General features: G+C 52.6%; 2 long non-coding RNA genes across 3 annotated transcripts; both read left to right on the top strand.

Annotated features, from left to right (window-relative positions):
* The first annotated feature begins 7,253 nt into the window (after positions 1-7,253).
* LOC142086486 (uncharacterized) lies at positions 7,254-7,631 on the top strand. Its single transcript, XR_012675132.1, has 3 exons — positions 7,254-7,277; positions 7,362-7,402; positions 7,488-7,631. It is a non-coding gene; the product is annotated as an uncharacterized LOC142086486 (long non-coding RNA).
* Positions 7,632-7,665: 34 nt separating this feature from the next.
* LOC142086923 (uncharacterized) lies at positions 7,666-13,352 on the top strand. Of its 2 annotated transcripts, none has more exons than XR_012675281.1 (3): positions 7,666-9,259; positions 10,491-10,543; positions 10,934-11,689. It is a non-coding gene; the product is annotated as an uncharacterized LOC142086923 (long non-coding RNA). The 2 variants fall into 2 exon arrangements; XR_012675280.1 differs by lacking the exon at positions 7,666-9,259 and adding an exon at positions 12,602-13,352 and having other exon boundaries at positions 9,348-10,543; positions 10,934-10,983.
* Positions 13,353-17,453: the final 4,101 nt, after the last annotated feature.

Raw genomic sequence — 17,453 nt, 5'->3', positions numbered from 1 at the left:
TCCTTCTGTGTTGGAGCGCCATCTGGTGGGAAGCCGTTTAGGAAATGGGCTCTGATGACACTAAGGCATTTATTTGGGAGAACTAAGGGATTGGGCCGGGAAGGGACTACTTCTCTGTTGGAGCCCCATGTGGTGGGTGGCGTTATCTAATGCAGCAGGGTCTCGTTATATAATGCAGAACCTCAAACTATCCCTTATCCTCATCAGAGCTAAGCTCCGAAACGGCCACCCACCACATGGGGCTCAAGAACAGAAGTAGCTAGGATTGAGGCCTGATGTTGGACCTCACATTACCTTGGCAGCCCCTTCTGACCCCCACCAACACCGGTGTTCTCTTTCAGTTCTCCCACCTAATCTCAGTCTATCCCTTACCCTCCTCAGACCCAAGCTCCGAAACGGCCACCCACCACATGGGGCTCAGGCACAGAAGTTGTGAGGACTGAAGGCTTATACTGGCCCTCACATTCCCTTGGCAGCACCTCCTCAGTCCCAAGAACACCCGGGCTCTGTGTGTGTTCTGCAACTGACGTCAGTATAGCTCTTACCCTCCTCAGAACCAAGTTCTGAAGCAGCCACCCAACCACATGGGGCTCTGGCACAGAAGTAGCCAGGATAGAAGGCTGATGCTGGCCCTCACCTTCCTTTGGCAGCCCATCCTGAGCCCCACCAACATCGGGGCTCTGTGTCTGTTCTCGTACCTAACGTCACCCCAGCCCTTACCCTCCTCAGAGCCAAGCTCCGAAACGGCCACCCACCACATGGGGCTCAGGCACAGAAATAGCCAGGTTAGAAGGCTAACGCTGGGCCTGACCCTCCCTTGGCAGCCCATCCTCAGCTCCACCAACACAGGGGCTCTGTGTTTCTTCTCCCACCTAACCTCAACCTAGGCCATACCCTAATCAGAGCCAAGCTCCTAAGTGGCCACTCTCCATATGGGACTCCAGCCCATAAGTGGTCAACAGCGAAGGATTTTGCTGGTCCTGACCTTCCCTTGGGAGCCCTTCGCAGATTCACCAATACCAGTGCTCTGTGTTTATTCATCCTCCTAACGTCAACCTGGCTCTTACCATCATAAGAGCCAAGTTCCAAAGTGGTCACCCACCACATGGGGCTCAGGCACAGAAGTAGCCAGGACTCAAGGTTGATGCTGGCCCTCTCCTTCCCTTGGCAACCCCTTCTCAGCACCGCCAACACCGGCTCCTCCCTTTGCTCTCCCACCTAAACATCAATCTACATCTTACCTTCACCAGAGCCAGGGTCTGAAACATCTACCCACCAGACAGCGCTCCAACACCAAAGGAACCAAGATTGACTGTTGTTGGTTGCACTTGCCTTCTCTAGCAGCCCTTTCAGGTCCCCACCAACATCGGGGTGACGCGCTTACTGTAACACTCAACCTTCAACCTTGCCGGAGCCCAACTGTAAAGCACTCAAGCGCCCCGTTGAGCTCCCACACGCATTTAGCCAGGACTGAAATCCAGCCAGCACCCAGCAAGCCTAGTGCCCCTCATCCGATAACCCATTGCCCAGCATCCCGTACCCGCAGCGCCCAGCATCTGGCATGTGGACATGCCCAGCACATGGACATACCTACCAGCTAGCACCCCTAGTGCCCAGCACCCAGCAACCCCAGTGCACAGCACCCACTAACCCCAGTGCCCAGCACCCCCAGTGCACAGCATCCAGCATATGGACATGTCCAGCACACGGACGTACCCACCAGCCAGCACCCCTAATGCCAAGCACCCAAAGCTCACTCCATGCAGCACACATCACACAGCCAGGATCAGGAAATGTCCAGCAACAAGCACTCCCATGCCTACCACCGCCAGTGCCCAATAACCAGCCCACAGACATTGCCCACCAGCCAGCATCCCCAGCACCCAGGGCCAAGCACTCGGTACAAAGGCATGCCCAGCACCCTGATATGCATAGTCCCCAGCACCCCCACTGCCCAGCAGTCCCAGTGCCCAGGACCCATCACATGGACATGCCCGGCACCCCCATTGCCTAGAACCCAGTAACCCCCAACGACCAGCACCCAGCACAGCCAGTGCCCACCACTGCCTGTAGCCAGCATCAACCACCCAGACATGATCATCACTTGCCCATTCCCAGCACCAAGACCTCCCAGTGCCATGTCGAATACTCACATATGCCCAACACCCAGCAGCCACACATGTCCAGAACCAACTACACTCAGGGCCTAGCACACAGTACACAAAAGGCCCAGCACCGGGACATGCCCAGCACCAAGCACCACCAATGGTACCAAGGGGTGCTGGCTGTTGCGCATTTGCGGTGCTGGAGATGGCTGGGTGCTGGGCAGCTGAGAAGAGGCTGTAAAGGGAAGGTGAGAGCTGCAAATATATTTCAGTCCTGGCTAAATGCATGTGGGAGCTCAACGGGGCGCTTGAGTGCTTTGCAGTTGGGCTCCGGCAAGGTTGACGGTTGAGTGTTACAGCAAGCCCAGACCCCAATGTTGGTGGGGACCTGAAAGGGACTGCCATGGAAGACAAGTTCAAGGAACAGCTTTCAATGCTGGTTCCTTTGGTGTTGGAGCGCCATCTGGTGGGAGGCCCTTTCAGAGCTAGGCTTCGACAACGACAATGCATAGGTTGATGTTTAGGTGGGAGAGCAAAGGGAGGGGGGCCGGTGTTGGCAGGGCTGAGGAGGGACTCCCAAGGGAAGGTGAGGGCCAGCATAAGGCCTTAGTTCTGGCTATTTCTTTGCCTAAGCCCCATGTGGTGGGTGGCAGTTTAAGAGCTTGGCTCTGAGGTTAGGTGGGAGAACAAACACAGAGCTCCGGTGGTGGTGGGTTTGAGAAGGGGCTGCCAAGGGATAGCAAGAGCCAGCATCAACCTTCCATCCTGGCAACTTCTGCGTTGGAGCCCCATGTGGTGAGTGGGAATTACGGAGTTGGCCTTGGATGACGGTAAGGCACAGGTTGATGTTTGGGTGGGAGAAAAAAGGGAGGGGGCCGGTGTTGGTGGAGCTGAGGAGGGACTGCCAAGGGAAGGTGAGCGCCAGCATCAGGTCTCAGTCCTAGCTACTTCTGTGCTGAAGCTCCATGTGGTAAGTAGGTGCTCCGGAGCTTGTCTCTGATGAGGGTAAGGGATAGGTGGAGGTTAGATGGGAGAACAAACTCAGAGCTCCGCAGTTGGTAGGACTGAGAAGAGGCTGCCACAGGAAAGTGAGGGCCAGCATAAGCCTTTGGTCCTGGCTTCTTCTGGGCTAGAGCCCCATGTGGTGGGTGGCCGTTTTGGAGCTTGGCTCTGATGAGGGTAAGGCCTGAGTTGAGGTTAGGTGGGAGAACAAATGCAGATGCCTTGTGTTGGTGGGGCTGAGGACAGTCTGCTAAGGGAAGGTGAGGGTCAGGATCAGCCTTCTGCCCTGGCTTCTTCTTTGCTGGAGTCCTATGAGGTGGGAGGCCACTTTGGAGCTTGGTTCTGATGAGTGTAAGGGATAGGCTGAGGTTATGTGGGAGAACAAACACAGAGCCCTGGTTTTGGAGCGGCTGAAAAGGGAAGGTGAGGGCCAGCATCAGCCTTCTTTCCTAGCTACTTCGGTGCCTGAAGCCCATATGGTGGGTGGCTGCTTCGGAGCTTGGATCTGATGAGGGTAATGGCTTGGTTGAGGTTAAGTGGGAGAACAAACACAGAGCTCCGGTGTTGGTGGGGCTGAGGAGCTGCTGCCAAGGGAAGATGAGGGCCAGCATCAGCCTTCAGTCCTGGCTCCTTCTGAGTCAGATAACGCTACTCACCACATGGGGCTGCAAGACAGAAGTAGCCCCTTCTCAGCACCGAAAACACCGGCCCTCTCCCTTTCTTCTTCCACCTAAACATCAACCTATGCCTTACCTCCATCAGAGCCCAGCTCCGAAACGGCCACCCACCACATGGGGCTCCAACACAGAAGTAGCCAGGACTCAAAGTTGATGCTGGCCCTCACCTTCCCTTTGGCAGCCCCTTCTCAGCCCCACCAACACCGGCCCCTCCCTTAGTTCTCCCACCTAAATACCAAGCTATGCCTTACCCTCATCAAAGCTCAGCTCCAATATGGATTCCCACCAGATGGCGCTCCAACACAGAAGGAACCAGCATTGAAAGCTGTTGCTTGAACTTGCCTTTCGTGGCAGCTCTTTCAGAGAGCCACCAACACCGGGGCTCTGCACTCGCTGCACCATCAATCTTGCCAGAGCCCAACTGCAGAGCAGTCAAGCAGCCCTTCAAGCTCACACACACAAGTAGCCAGGACTGAAAGCTGTCGGTGGCTCTTACTTTCCTTTGATAGCTCCTTTTCAGCTGCCCAGCACCTAGCCACCTCCAGCACCACAAATGCGCAACATCCACCACACTTAGTACCCCTTGCTACCCATTGGTGGTGCATGGTGCTTGGCATGTTCTGTTGCTGAGCGCTGATTGGTGGGGGTGCTGGGTGTTGGGCATATCCGGTGCTGAGCATATCCAGTGCTTGGATGTATGCACTGGAGTTGCTGGGTGCTGTGCTTTGGGGGTGCTGGATTCTTGGCATGTGTGTGTGCTGGGCCCTGGTTGTGCTGGGTAACTTTGGGTGCTGGCTGTTGGGCAGTGTGGGTGCTGTGTGGTGGGGGCTGGGCATGTCCAGGTGCTGGGCACTGGGGATGGTGGGGGGTGGTGATGCTTGCTGCTGGGCATGTCCAGGTGCTGGGTGCTTGGCGCTGGGGAGTGGTGGTCCATGTGATTGCTGGGTACAGGGCAAGTCCATGTGAAGGGTGATAGGCGATGGGGTTTTTGGTGCTGGATGGAGGGTATGACGGGTGCAATGCACTGGCATTCTGAGTGCTGGGTCCTCGGGGTGCTGTGCATGTCCAGGTGCTGGGCATGTCTGGGTGCGGGGTGCTGGGCACTGGGGGTTCTGTCTGGTGGGGATGCTGGGTGTTGGGGATGCTGGTTTCTGGGCACTGGGGGTGCTGGATATGAGAGCTGTGGGGGTGCTGAATGGAGGGTGTCTGGTGTGCTGGGTGCAGGACACTTGGGGTGCTGAGCGCTGTGGGTGCTGGGCATGTCTGTGTGCTATGTGCTGATCACTGGGGATGTTGGGGGCCGGTTTGCTGGGTTCTGGGCACTGGTGTGTTGGGCGCTGGGCATGTCTGGGTCCAGGGCATGTCTGGATGCTGGGTACTGGGCACTGGGGTTGCTGGGTGCTGGGCATGTCCGTGTGCTGCGCATGGCTGGGTGCTGGTTATTGGGCACTGGGTGGGAGGCATGGGAGTGCTTGCTGCTGGGCATTTCCTGATCCTGGCTGTTGGGTGGTGGGGGTGCTGAGCACTGTGCATGTTTGGGTGCTGTGCGCCGGGTGGAGGGTGCTTTGGGTGCTGGGCACGAGGGGTGCTAGCTGGTGGGTATGTCCATGTGCTGGGCATGTCCACATGCCGGATGCTGGGCACTGCGGGTACGGGGTGCTGGGCAATGGGGTTACTGGGTGCCGGGGACTGGGCTTGCTGGGTGCTGGCCGGTGCAGGTGCTGGGGGCTAGGTACTGGGGGTGCTGGACCCTGGCATTGCTGTGTCCTATGCATAACTGAGTGGAGGGTAGGTCTCGGTGCTGGATGCTGCGTGCTGGAGGTGCTGGGTGGTGGCCATATATGGTGCTGGGCATGTACGGTGCTGGGTGCATGCTCCGGGGTTGCTGGGTGCTGCGCTCTGGGGGTGCTGGATTCTTGGCATGTGTGTGCTGTGTGCTGGGCCCTGGTTGTGCTGGGCATGTGTGAGTGCTGGCTGTTGGGCAGTGTGGGTGCTGTGTGTTGGGCGCTGGGCATGTCCGGGTGTTGGGTGTGGGCACCAGGGAAGGTACCTGCAGGGCATATCCAGGTGCTGGGTACTGAGGGTGGTGGGTGCTGCGGGTGCAGGGGGCTAGGTACTGAGGGTGCTGGTTGCTGGGCCCTGGGAGTCTTGGGTACTATGCATAAGCTGGTGCAGGCTATGTCTTGCTGCTGGGTGCTGGGGCTACTGGGTGCTGGGGATATTGGGTGCAGGGTGCTGGGGATACGGGGTGCTGGGCATGTCCAGGTGCTGGGAGTGCTGGGTTGTGCGCATGTCCAGGAGTTAGTGCTGGGCATGGGGGTGCTGGGCCCTGGGGGTGCTGGATGGTGGGCACTGGGGTATCTTGGTGCTGGGTGGAGGGTATGATGGGTGCAGTGCGCTGGCATTCTGAGTGCTGGGTCCTGGGGATGCTGGGTGCTGTGCATGTCCAGGTGCTGGGCATGTCTGGGTGCTCAGTGCTGGGCAGTGGGGGTGCTGGGCAGTGGGGGTGCTGGCTCCTGGGTGTTCGGTATGCTGGTTTCTGGGCACTGGGGGTGATGGACAGTGGTGCTGGGTACAGGGCACTGGGGATGCTGGGTGCTGAGCGCTGCGGGTGCTGTGTGCTGGGCATATCCGGGTTGTGGCTGTTGGGCGGTGGGGGTGCTGGGTGCTAGGTACTGGGGATGCTGGGCCCTGGCCTTGCTGTGTCCTATGCATAACTGAGTGCAGGGTATGTCTTGGTGCTGGATGCTGTGTGCTGGAAGTACTGGGTGCTGGGCATATCCAGTTCTGGGTGCTGGCAATATGTGGTGCTGAGTGCATGCGCTGGGGTTGTTTGGTGCTGTGCTCTGGGGGTGCTGGATTCTTGGCATGTGTGTGTGCTGTTTGCTGGGCCCTGGTTGTGCTGGGTATGTGTGGGTGCTGGCTGTTGGGCAGTGTGGGTGCTGGGCATGTCTGGGTGCTGGGCATGTCCGGGTGCTTGGCATGACCGAGTGCTGGGCACTGGGGATGCTGGCTGTGGGCATTTCCAGTTGCTGGTCATGACCGGGTGCTGGGTCTTGTGGGTGCTGGGTGTGTCCAGGTTCTGGGCATGTCCAGATGTTTGGCAATTGCGGTGTTGTGTGCTTGGCGCTGGGGGTGTGTCCTGGTTCCAGCTGGGACAGAGTTAACTCTCTTTCCAGTAGCTTGGGGTGTGTGTTGTCTTTTGGGTTTGGTATGAGAGGAGCGTTGATGGCCCATTGATGCTTTGGTTATTGCTGGGCGGTGCTTGCACTGCGGCCTTTTTGTTTCTCTTTTAGGTTTAGGGTTAGTGGTCAGGGTTAGGGTTTAGCAACGTGGGATATGGGCACTGGAGCTGACTCTGGCAAGGTAGGTGGTGATTGGTGGGCTGAAGTAGCGGTTATTTTTCAGGTGTTGTATTGCTGGTCAAGTTATAGGCAGTCCTTGTTGACAGTGTTTTACAGATCGTGCGCAAACCTCAACGTGGCAACTTGAGGTGAGGCGGTTGCAGGCCAGGTTGGTGTCTAATAGCAAAGTATTAGATGGCAACTTAGTGAAGCGTTTCTCTGTGGTTTTGCAGGTTCCGTGCGGGCCGCCTTTGGAGTTGGCTGAGCATTTGAGGTGAGCTGGGTAGTAGAGAGGAGGAGCATGGGGCTCGTGACTTCTCACAAACGCAATGGTATCTTTGTGTGTCTTGGTATCTCAGGTGCCAGAAGTAACGGCGGCTGCAGCCTCCGACTCTGGAATCGGCGTGGAGCAGGCAAGCACAATGCCACGGCTCTTGTGAGGACGAGGGTGTTGTGGAAGAGAGCGGTGTCTACTGTCATGATGCTTACTGCTGGTGTGTTGTGTTGTGGTTTTTTTTTTCAGATACTGAAGAGGAACCTGGTGACTGCAGGAAAATATCAGCTAGCCAATGTGTTTTTTGTCAAGGATGGATTCAGACCCTTGGCCCTCTGAAAGCTAAGTTGAGGGACGATGGCTGGGGAGGGAGCAAGGGGACAAGGTTGGCAAATGCAGGAAGGGGGATTTAAAGCTACTATAGGGCAAAGGGCTGTCCAGGAACAGTCCCCTTTGGGCAGTTAAAGGGAGCGGGTTACTCTTCAGCATGACGCTACGGCTGGGCAGTTCCAGCCTGTGTCCATTGTTGTGTAGTTTGTGTGGTCTGTCTTCTGTGTCTTAGGCCTTCCTCAGGTCTCGATGTCCTCTTTGCGCTCGAGGAGCACACCGTGCACCTCAGGCGCCATCCCTAGCATCTCGAATGTCTGTACTCATTGGTGTAGCACCAATCGGATGCTGCTTTTTTTGCATTACAAGCTTAAAGCATGGATCAGTCTCACATCTCGAAGTTTCCAGACGGTCACCTTTTGCAGCATCCTTCCCGGCTGAATGAGCAGCTCTGCTCTCTAGCCATCCATTTTCATGGACTGGGATTTCTTCCCTGCATCCTTACATTCTTAGGTCTTGAGACCAGGCTTCTTGCGCATACATCCTCTCAGTTTTGAGAATAACTTCTTGTCATGGGCCGTGATGTTCTACTCTCTTTCTGGGGTTGCCACAGAGCCTCCTCACGTCACCATCATGGTCCCACGGGTCTTCTTGCCCGACAGCGTCTTCCGTCCGGGTGTCATTCTCTTGCCGACAGTTTTCTCTCCTCTTTGAGGCGCGTTGTTTGTAGGGTTCTGTGTAGTGTCAGTCTGTGCATGTGTGCGTTTGGCTTGGAGCCGCCCTGCCCAGGGGTGTAGTCAGCGGTAGGTGGAATAGCCATAAGAGTCTATGGTTAGTCTGTTGAGGCAAAGGTGGTAGAGTCATCTCAGATCGAGTAGCCATCAGCAGGTTGTGTGGACAGCTCTTTCAGTGGTGTTTTATGGGGAGGAGCAGAGCCGTGTGGGAGGGGCTGGTCAGGGGTAGTAAAACAGATTGAATCTCAAAGGTGTTAATGCTTATATGTTCGGGGCTTAATAGTTGTGGGTTGTTTGTGTGGGGTTTTTTTGTTAATGGCAGGATGTGTTGTTGGATTCTAAATGGTATTCCTAAATGGAAACAAGACTTCTGGAATTGTGAAGCTATTGCTCTGCAAATGGGTGACTTGTTTGATGTTATTGTTTTTTCAGATGCATAGGAATGAGCCGCGCACCAAAGAGTGACAGAGGTGGCAAGTGTAGCACCATAAGAAGGTTATTGTAAGGCTGCTTTCCTTAATCTTTGAGAAGTTGTGGAGATTGGGTGATGTCCCAGAAGACTGGAAGAAGGCTAATGTCACCCCATCTACAAGAAAGGCATAAAGGAGAATCCAGGAAATTATAAGCCCATCAGTCATACTTCAGTCCCTGGGAAAGCTGTGGATCGAATCCTCCTGTATGATATCACAAGTCAAATAAAGCACATGAATAGCCAGCACGGATTCACCAAGGGCAAATCATGCTTGACAAACCTGGCTGCTTTCTACAATGAAGTAACCTTTCCAGTTGATGTGGGGTGAGTAGTGGACACACTCTACCTGGATTTCTCCAAGGCTTTTCATATGGTTTCCCACAGCCTCCTCCTAGAGAAACTGGTACGTTACAGTCTAGACAAGTGGTCTGTTTGGTGGGTGGGGAACTTGCTGACAGGCCACCCCCAGAGGGTGGTAGTAAATAGCTTCTTTTCAAACTGGCAACCAGTCACAAACGGGGTCCCCCAGGGATCGATATTGGGCCCAACACTATTTAATATCTTCATAAGTAATGTGGATGATGGGATCAAGTGTGCGCTGATGAAGCTTGATGATGATACCAAACTGAGTGTGGAAGCGGACACTTTGGAGGGGAGAGCCACTCTGCAGGAAGACCTGGATAGGCTGGAAGACTGGGCTAACGAGAACCTTATGAAGTTCAACGAAGTTAAAAGTTAGGTCTTGCACCTGGGAAAATATATCCAGGAGTGGAGTACAGGCTGGGATCTATCCAGCTCGGGAGCAGCTGTGGAAAGGGACCTGGGGGTCCTGGTGGAGAACAAGCTCAATCTGAGTGAACAGTGTGCTGCTGCAGCAAAGGCGGCCAACACGATGCTGGATTGCATCAACAAGGGCATCACCAGCAGAAATATAGAAGTCATTATCCCCCTCTACTCGGCACTTGCCAGGTCACAGCTGGAATACTGTGTTCGGTGTTGGTCCCCACTATACAAAAAAAAGATGTGAACAGGCTGGATAGGGTCCAGAGAAGGGCCACAAAGATGATCAAAAGAACCTGACACGTGTGGAAAGACTGAGAGAACTGGGGTTTGGTTAGCCTTGAGAAAAGAAGGCTTAGGGGAGACCTCATCACCATGTTCCAGGAGTTAAAGCGTGGTTACAAAGCTGATGGAGACTTCCCTTTTACAAGGAGTCACATGGAAAAGATGAGGGGTAATGGGTACAAGTTACTCCTGGGGAGATTCCTTTTGGACACAAGAGGAAAACTTTTCACAATGAGAACAATCAGCCCAGGGAAGTGGCAGATTCCCCAACATTGGACACTGTTAAGATTTGGCCGGGCAGGGTGCTGGGCTATCTTGTCTAGACCGTGCTTTTGCCAAGAAAGGTTGGACCAGATGATTGTGAGGTCTCTTCCAACTTGGTATTCTATGACTTTGTGGTGAAAGTGGGTCAGCCTGTGGCATTGGAGGGAAGATGAGTCTTGTTGGCTATATGACTGCATAATGTTGTATTTTTTTTTTTTTTCTGAAGATGCAAAGCAATGGGCCAGGAGGGATATAGGCATTGGAGTTGACTCGGGCAAGGTGAGCAATGACTAGCGGGCTGAAGTAGCAGTTATTTTTCAGGTGGTGTATTGTCAGTGAAGTTATAAGCATTACCTGTTGTTTGGGCTTTACATGTGGTACGCAAGCTTCAATGCAGCAGCCCCAAATGATGGAGGCTGGGTGCGCAAGTAAAGGCCAAGGTAAAGGAGGAGGAGATGAGAATTGCTGCAAGCAGACTGTGGTTTTGGGCAGTATTTCAGCATGTGCTTTTAGTTTGGGTTTTTCCACATGCCACAGGTAGCCTCAAAGGGGTGTAGCTGCCCACTGAGGAGCAGTCTGAAAAGTTGAGGAGGTTGTCTGCTGGGTCACCATTTAATAGCTAAGTATTACATGGCATCTTGGTTAACCATTTACCTTTTGGTTTTGCAGGAGCTGTGCTGGCTGCCTTTGGAATTGGATGAGTGTTTGAGGGAGCTGGGGTAGTAGTGAGGAGGAGCATGGGGCTGGCGATTTCTCCCAAGCGCAATGTTAACTTTGTGTCTCTTGACATCTTGGGTGCCACGAGTGACAGTCGCAGCATCTGACTTTGGAATCAGCATGGAGCAGGTGAGCAGAGCACTATGGTGCATTTGAGGAGGAGGCTAGTGTGATGCTGAATACCAGCACTGTTCTGTGGTTTGGTGTGGTTTTTTTGGTGTGGGTGGTTTGGTGTTTTTTTTTTTTGGCAGATAAAGAGGAACCGGGCGAGTGCAGCAACATCCCAGTTAGTGTTTTGGGTTTTGTGTTGGCTTTTTTCTTTAGGATGGATTCAGATCCCTGGCCCTCTGAAAGCTAAGTTGAGGGACCAGGGCTGGGGAGGGAACAGGTTGGGAATTGCAGGAAGGGGTTATGAAGTTAGCGTAGGAGAGAGGACTGTCTAGGAACAGTCCCCTTTGGGAAGGTGTAAAGGGAGTGGGTTATTCTTCAGCATGATGCTAGCGTGTGCTGGGCAGGGCAGTTCCAGCCTGTGTCTGTGGTGCTGTGTAGTTTCTGCAGACTCTCTTCTGTGTCTTCTACCAGAGCTTTCTCAGGTCTTGATGTCTCCATAGCTCTTTGTGATCAGCAGGTACCTTGGTAGCCCTCCCAAGGGTCTCAAATGCATTGCCTCATCCGCATAGTGCCTGTTGAGCCCTTCTTATCTTGCCATTGTAGCTTCAAGCATGGACATGTCTGGTAAGAGTTGCATCGTAGATGTTTCTGAAGGGTCATCTCTTGTGGTGGCAAGCCAGGCGGTACTGGCAGCTCTGCTCTTGAGAGTTCTCTTTCCACAGTTGTCTTTAGGGGTTTCACCCCTGTGTCCTTAACGGTCTTAGGTCTTAAAGTCCGGCTTCTCATGCATCCATCGTTCTGGTTTTGATGGTGGTTTTCTCTCATGGGCCGTGGCAGTCACCTCTCTTACCGAGGGGTGCTATAGAGCATTTGTGCCATTGTGGCACTGTAGGGCTTCTGTGCCAGAGGCATCTTCCCTACAGGGGTCATTCTCGCTCACGGTCTTCTTGCGTCTCACGGTCACATTGTTTGTGGTGTCTGTGTGCAGTCTCTGTCTGCGTGTCAGTCAGAGCTGCCCTGCCTGGGAGTGTAGCAATATTAAAGGCAGGGGAAGCATAGCTTTATGGTGATATGGTTATATATTGATCTGGCCAGATTCTTTAGGCAAAGACTGTACAGTCCATCTCTGGGCAAGTAGCTCTAGAGAGCTGCCACAGTTACTTTCATTGCGTTTTGTGGGTGCTAGAGGTTGCACTCTGGCCTTTTGGGAGCGGCAGTTTGCAAGGTAGGTCGAGCGGGTTGAATCTTGAATTTGCCTTAACTTGTCTATCTGGGGCTCAATATCTGGGGTTTGTTTTTTTCCGTCTGCAGTTAGAAGGCATATGCAAAAACAAGACAGGCTTTTAGTCTTGTCAAGCTATTGGTCAGCATCCAGCTGACTTGCTTTACATGGTTTGATTAGCGTGGCCTGTTTGGATGGAGGTTGTCTGGGCTGGTTTTTTGTATAGCCAGTAGGTATTGGCAAGCAGGGTGTAGACTCCCTTTTGCAGTTTTTTGCAGGTGCCCCAGGATGATTTGGATCCCCGGAGAAAATTCTCAAGCAAGTCTTGCCAGAGTGTCCAAATCGAAGCGAAGAAGGAGCAGGACCAGTGAATGCAGCGAAGCGTCTTGCTCGGCTTGCTGTTAAGAAGACTGAAACTTTGGAGTTGTATGGAGCGGCAATGTTGCTTTGAGGTGCGTGGCGAGACAGTTCCAGGGATGGGTCTAGAACTGGGGCAATATGCCATCGTGGCAGGTGGGTGGTGAAACAATGGTGTTTTGAGTGAGGGGTGGAGCGAGAGGTTGTTGAATGAGTGTTAGTTTTTGAATGTGCCTAACCTTGTATGTGTGAAGTATTTTATTGCAGGTTGTATTTAATGTTGAGAGTAATATTTTTTTTTATTTTTAAATTATAATAAAAACACCCCAGCCGGAGGATTTTTTTTTTTTCTCCCCAAGCTGGTTTTTTTTTCCCTCCAGCCCCGGCTGCTCCGCGAAGCAATGTTCATCGCCAATCTACAAAACTCAAAGTTGCTCCTGGGCAACGTCCTGCTGGGAGAGCTGATTTGAAGTCAGGTTTGCCGCAGGTCCTGAGGCTGGTCCAGGGGTGCTCCCTGTGCCCCAGCTCCGCCACAGGTCCCACATCTGGCTCCTTCCAGCAGGATTTTGGAAAGCCCGTTCCCAGGGCTTTGTGAGCACCAGGCCAAGGGCATGGGGCAGAAACAGCCCCCACCCCCGAGGGCCCCAGCCCCCAACTGGCCTCTGCCCCCAAACTACTAAAACTTCCAAACAGGCTCTCCCTCTAACTGAATTACCTTCAGTTTTCAGAAAAGAAACTGTATGCTTCCAGATTAGGTAGCGTCTGTCCCTCTTTTACAGGATGTCCTCTTTTGCCTTCAGCGTGCCTGTGCTGGTGTCACGCTTGCGCAGCACAGCACCTTCAAACCCATACTGCAAGCAAAGTATCACTCTCTCTAAAAGACCCATTCTTCTCTTCCTACCATTTACATTTAACAATATGAGGTATTTAAATCCCATTTGGAAAGGATTATGCTGCTCTTCTGCCTACAAGAGGGCTAGCACTTCATTGTGTGTTCCAAGAAATCCATCTTATATTCTGCTTCCAAGAAGCTGTCATTTGGGCCAGTTTATGGCTCCGGGTAAGAAGTCTAAAGCCAAGGAATTTCCCTAAAATCTTTACCTTGAACTAGCACAGCTACAAGTACTGGGATGTCACAGATGCCCAAATCACTCAAACCACTTTTTTTTTTTAAACCACAAGCTACCTTTGATAATGATGAAGGATGTGTAGCAATTTCCCTGTCGAGAGAAGAAGCTGGCACTTGTCCATCTCCTGGTATTCTGGCAATGAGTTTCTGTTGAACAGGAAGGTCTTCCTCAAGTATGAGGAGTATCTTGAATTAGAAAGGAAGGCATATGCTTTTGTGAATGGTTTCTGTTTGCTTTATAGGAAGACAAGTTGCTGCACTATGCCTGTGTGTCTCAACATCGGCTCTGCATTTCAGAAACCAAACGTGGAAAATCCTTGAAATGATGCACTGAACCCTAAATCCCGCTCTGGGGAGAAAAAAAAAAAAGAAAAAGAAAAAAGTATACCCTTCTGGAAAAGTCAAAGTGAAACCACCTGCCTACCTGTGATGATACGCAGCATGAGCAGCTACTGAAAGGACTCAAAAGCTGTGACCCATAACGTCAGAGTCACATTTAAAGACGAAGCCCCAGACAAACCCCCACCTCTAGCCAATAACTCTGACCCCTCTCCAATTCCAGGTCCCTGGCAGGCAGGCCTTATTCTGCTTCATGAACTGGTAGCATTAGTTGCCTTTGCTGGGAAGTAGCAAGCCCCCTGAATGAGACATACAGGGCTTTCTGAAAACAGGCTGTGCCAGATCTCCAACACATGGCCCTGAATGGGATCCTGGGACAAGGACATTAATTAGAGAGCTGCTTGCATGGACTTTTCTCATCCTTTAGACACTGTGAGCCAGAAGCAGGGCCCAGATTGCTCCACAGCCCCTTTGGACCTGACTATTGATGCAGACGCTGGGGCCAGTGGTAGCTCTTTGTGTCAGGTTTAGAAAGGATGTGTTCAACAACATTGCCAACACGTGGGGATAGCTGGAACGTGCCACATCCAGAAATATATTCGTACTCCCTTGCTCCACAAACGAGGTCCAGAATCAGCTTTGCCATTTAAGCCTCTGTTTCCTCTTGTGCTCTTCCTCATCCCAGAGAACTCACTGATAGCAGCGTGTTTGCTCAAGTTTAGCCCAGGACAGCCAGCACGGTGAGCCAGGGAGCAGGCAGTTTGGCACTGACACCCAAAAAAGCTACGAGCAGTCAGTTTCACAGCTGGAAAGTCAGGAGCCAGGTCTGCCCAGAAACAATACACAGAAGACGGCCAGGACTCCACCAGTCATAGGCTTCAGCCTGGTATTTTCAGACAGCTCTCCTCCTGCCTCTTCCTTAATATGCTACATATTAAGGAGGCCGTGCCTCTTTTTATATGGATCTCAAAGTGAAGAGTCAAAGTTCATATGCTGAAACCTTCATTTTCCTGTCCCACCTTCAGAAACTGGCAGTCCAGACATTGGATGGCCAGGTTTAAGTAGCTGACCACACTTACGCCACAAAAAGATAGGGGCGGGAAGAAAAAAAGGCACATTTTCTTCAGGAACAGGGCATCACATTGAGATTGGGAATCTTAGTACTTTCCAGAAGTCTTGTGGAGAAAAAATGATGGGATTCCAAGACAGCAAGTCAAGCCCAAGAACTGCAGGAGGGAGGATGTGTGAATGTCAGCAGCTGCCATTAAAAAGCAAACAGCCCAAGGGATGGGGTGGCAGGAGCAAGAGGAGAGGAAGCACTTGCAGGAACCAAGATTAAATCCAGGGCAGGGACTGCCTGCCAGAATCAAGAGCGGGAAGAAAGGCCTGAGCTGGAACCTCTACAAACAAGGTTTGTATGGGGGGTTTATCCTGAAGACAGGGATGGCGAGCAGGATAAACCCCCCATAATCCAAGAGGAAGAAGTTAATGACCTGCTATGCCACCTGGACATTCACAAGTCTATAGGTCCGGATGGGATCCACCCGAGGGTACTGAGGGAGCTGGCGGAGGAGCTTGCCAAGCCACTCTCCATCATTTACCAGCAGTCCTGGTTAACTGGGGAGGTCCCGGACGACTGGAGGTTTGCCAATGTGACGCCCATCTACAAGAAGGGCCGGAAAGAGAATCTGGGGAACTACAGGCCGGTCAGCCTGTGGTCGGTGCCGGGGAAGATTATGGAGCGGTTTGTTTTCAGGGCGCTCACAAGCCATGTCTGGGACAACCAGGGGATCAGGCCCAGCCAGCACGGGTTCATGGAAGGCAGGTTCTGCTTGACCAACTTGATCTCCTTCTATGACCATGTGACCCGCTTAGTGGATGAGGGAAAGGCTGTGGATGTGGTCTACCTGGACTTCAGTAAGGCCTTTGACACTGTCTCCCACGGCATTCTCCTAGAGAAACTGGCGGCTCACGGCTTAGACAGGTGCACTCTTTGCTGGGTAAAAAACTGGCTGGACAGCCGGGCCCAGAGAGTTGTGGTGTGAACGGAGTTAAATCCAGTTGGCGGCCGGTCACGAGCGGTGTTCCCCAAGGCTCAGTATTGGGACCGGTCCTGTTCAATATCTTTATCAATGATCTGGATGAGGGGATCGAGGGCTCCCTCAGTAAGTTTGCAGATGACACCAAGTTGGGCGGGAGTGTTGATCTGCTTGAGGGTAGGAAAGCTCTGCAGAGGGACCTGGACAGGCTGGATCGATGGGCTGAGGCCAACTGTATGAGATTCAACAAGGCCAAGTGCTGGGTCTTGGACTTAGTTGACAACAACCCCAGGCAATGCTACAGGCTTGGGGAAGAGTGGCTGGAAATCTGCCCAGAGGAAAAGGACCTGGGGGTGCTGGCTGACAGCCGGCAGATCATGAGCCAGCAGTGTGCCCAGGTGGCCAAGAAGGCCAACAGCATCCTGGCCTGTATCAGAAATAGTGTGGCCAGCAGGAGCAAGGAGGTGATCGTGCCCCTGTACTCGGCACTGTTGAGGCAGTACCTCGAATCCTGTGTTCAGTTTTGGGCCCCTCACTACAAGAAAGACATTGAGGTGCTGGAGCATGTCCAGAGAAGGGCAATGAAGCTGGTGAAAGGCCTGGAGCACAATTCTGATGAGGAGCGGCTGAGGGAACTGGGGTTGTTTAGTCTGGAGAAGAGGAGGCTGAGGGGAGACCTCATCGTGCTCTACAACTACCTGAAAGGAGGCTGTAGCGAGTGTTGGTCTCTTCTGCCAAGTAACTAGCGATAGGACGAGAGGAAATGGCCTCAAGTTGCGCCAAGGGATGTTTAGATTGGACATGAGGAGAAATTTCTTTACTGCAAGAGTGGTCAGGCCTTGGAACAGGCTGCCCAGGGAAGTGGTGGAGTCACCATCACTGGAAGTATTTAAAAGACGTGTAGATGAGGCGCTTAGGGACATGGTGTAATGGGCATGGTGGTGTTGGGTTGACGGTTGGACTCGATGATCTTAGAGGTCTTTTCCAACCTTAATGATTCTATGAACAGAGTTTAGAGAGGAAGAGAAATGGGGTAAAGAAGAAGTGAGTGAGTTGAAAACAGTCAAGTAAGAGGAGAGGGTACTTGTACAGGTATTTTGTCCAGTAGCATATAAATACTTAGCTCTCAAAAGTCACGTCTCAGTGAAAACTCCTCCGAGAGACTCAAAAAAACCTTTAAGTGGCATTTTGGAAGGACATGCCCACATAGGTTAGTCCCCAACCTCAGAAAGTACTTGAAAATTTCACTAGAAATCTTGCTCCAAGACACCTTTT

This window comes from Calonectris borealis, chromosome 11, assembly GCF_964195595.1.
Source record: "Calonectris borealis chromosome 11, bCalBor7.hap1.2, whole genome shotgun sequence".
NCBI lineage: Eukaryota > Metazoa > Chordata > Aves > Procellariiformes > Procellariidae > Calonectris > Calonectris borealis.
The sequence above is the reverse complement of the archived record's forward strand: the minus strand, read 5'-3'. Positions and strand labels throughout refer to the sequence as shown.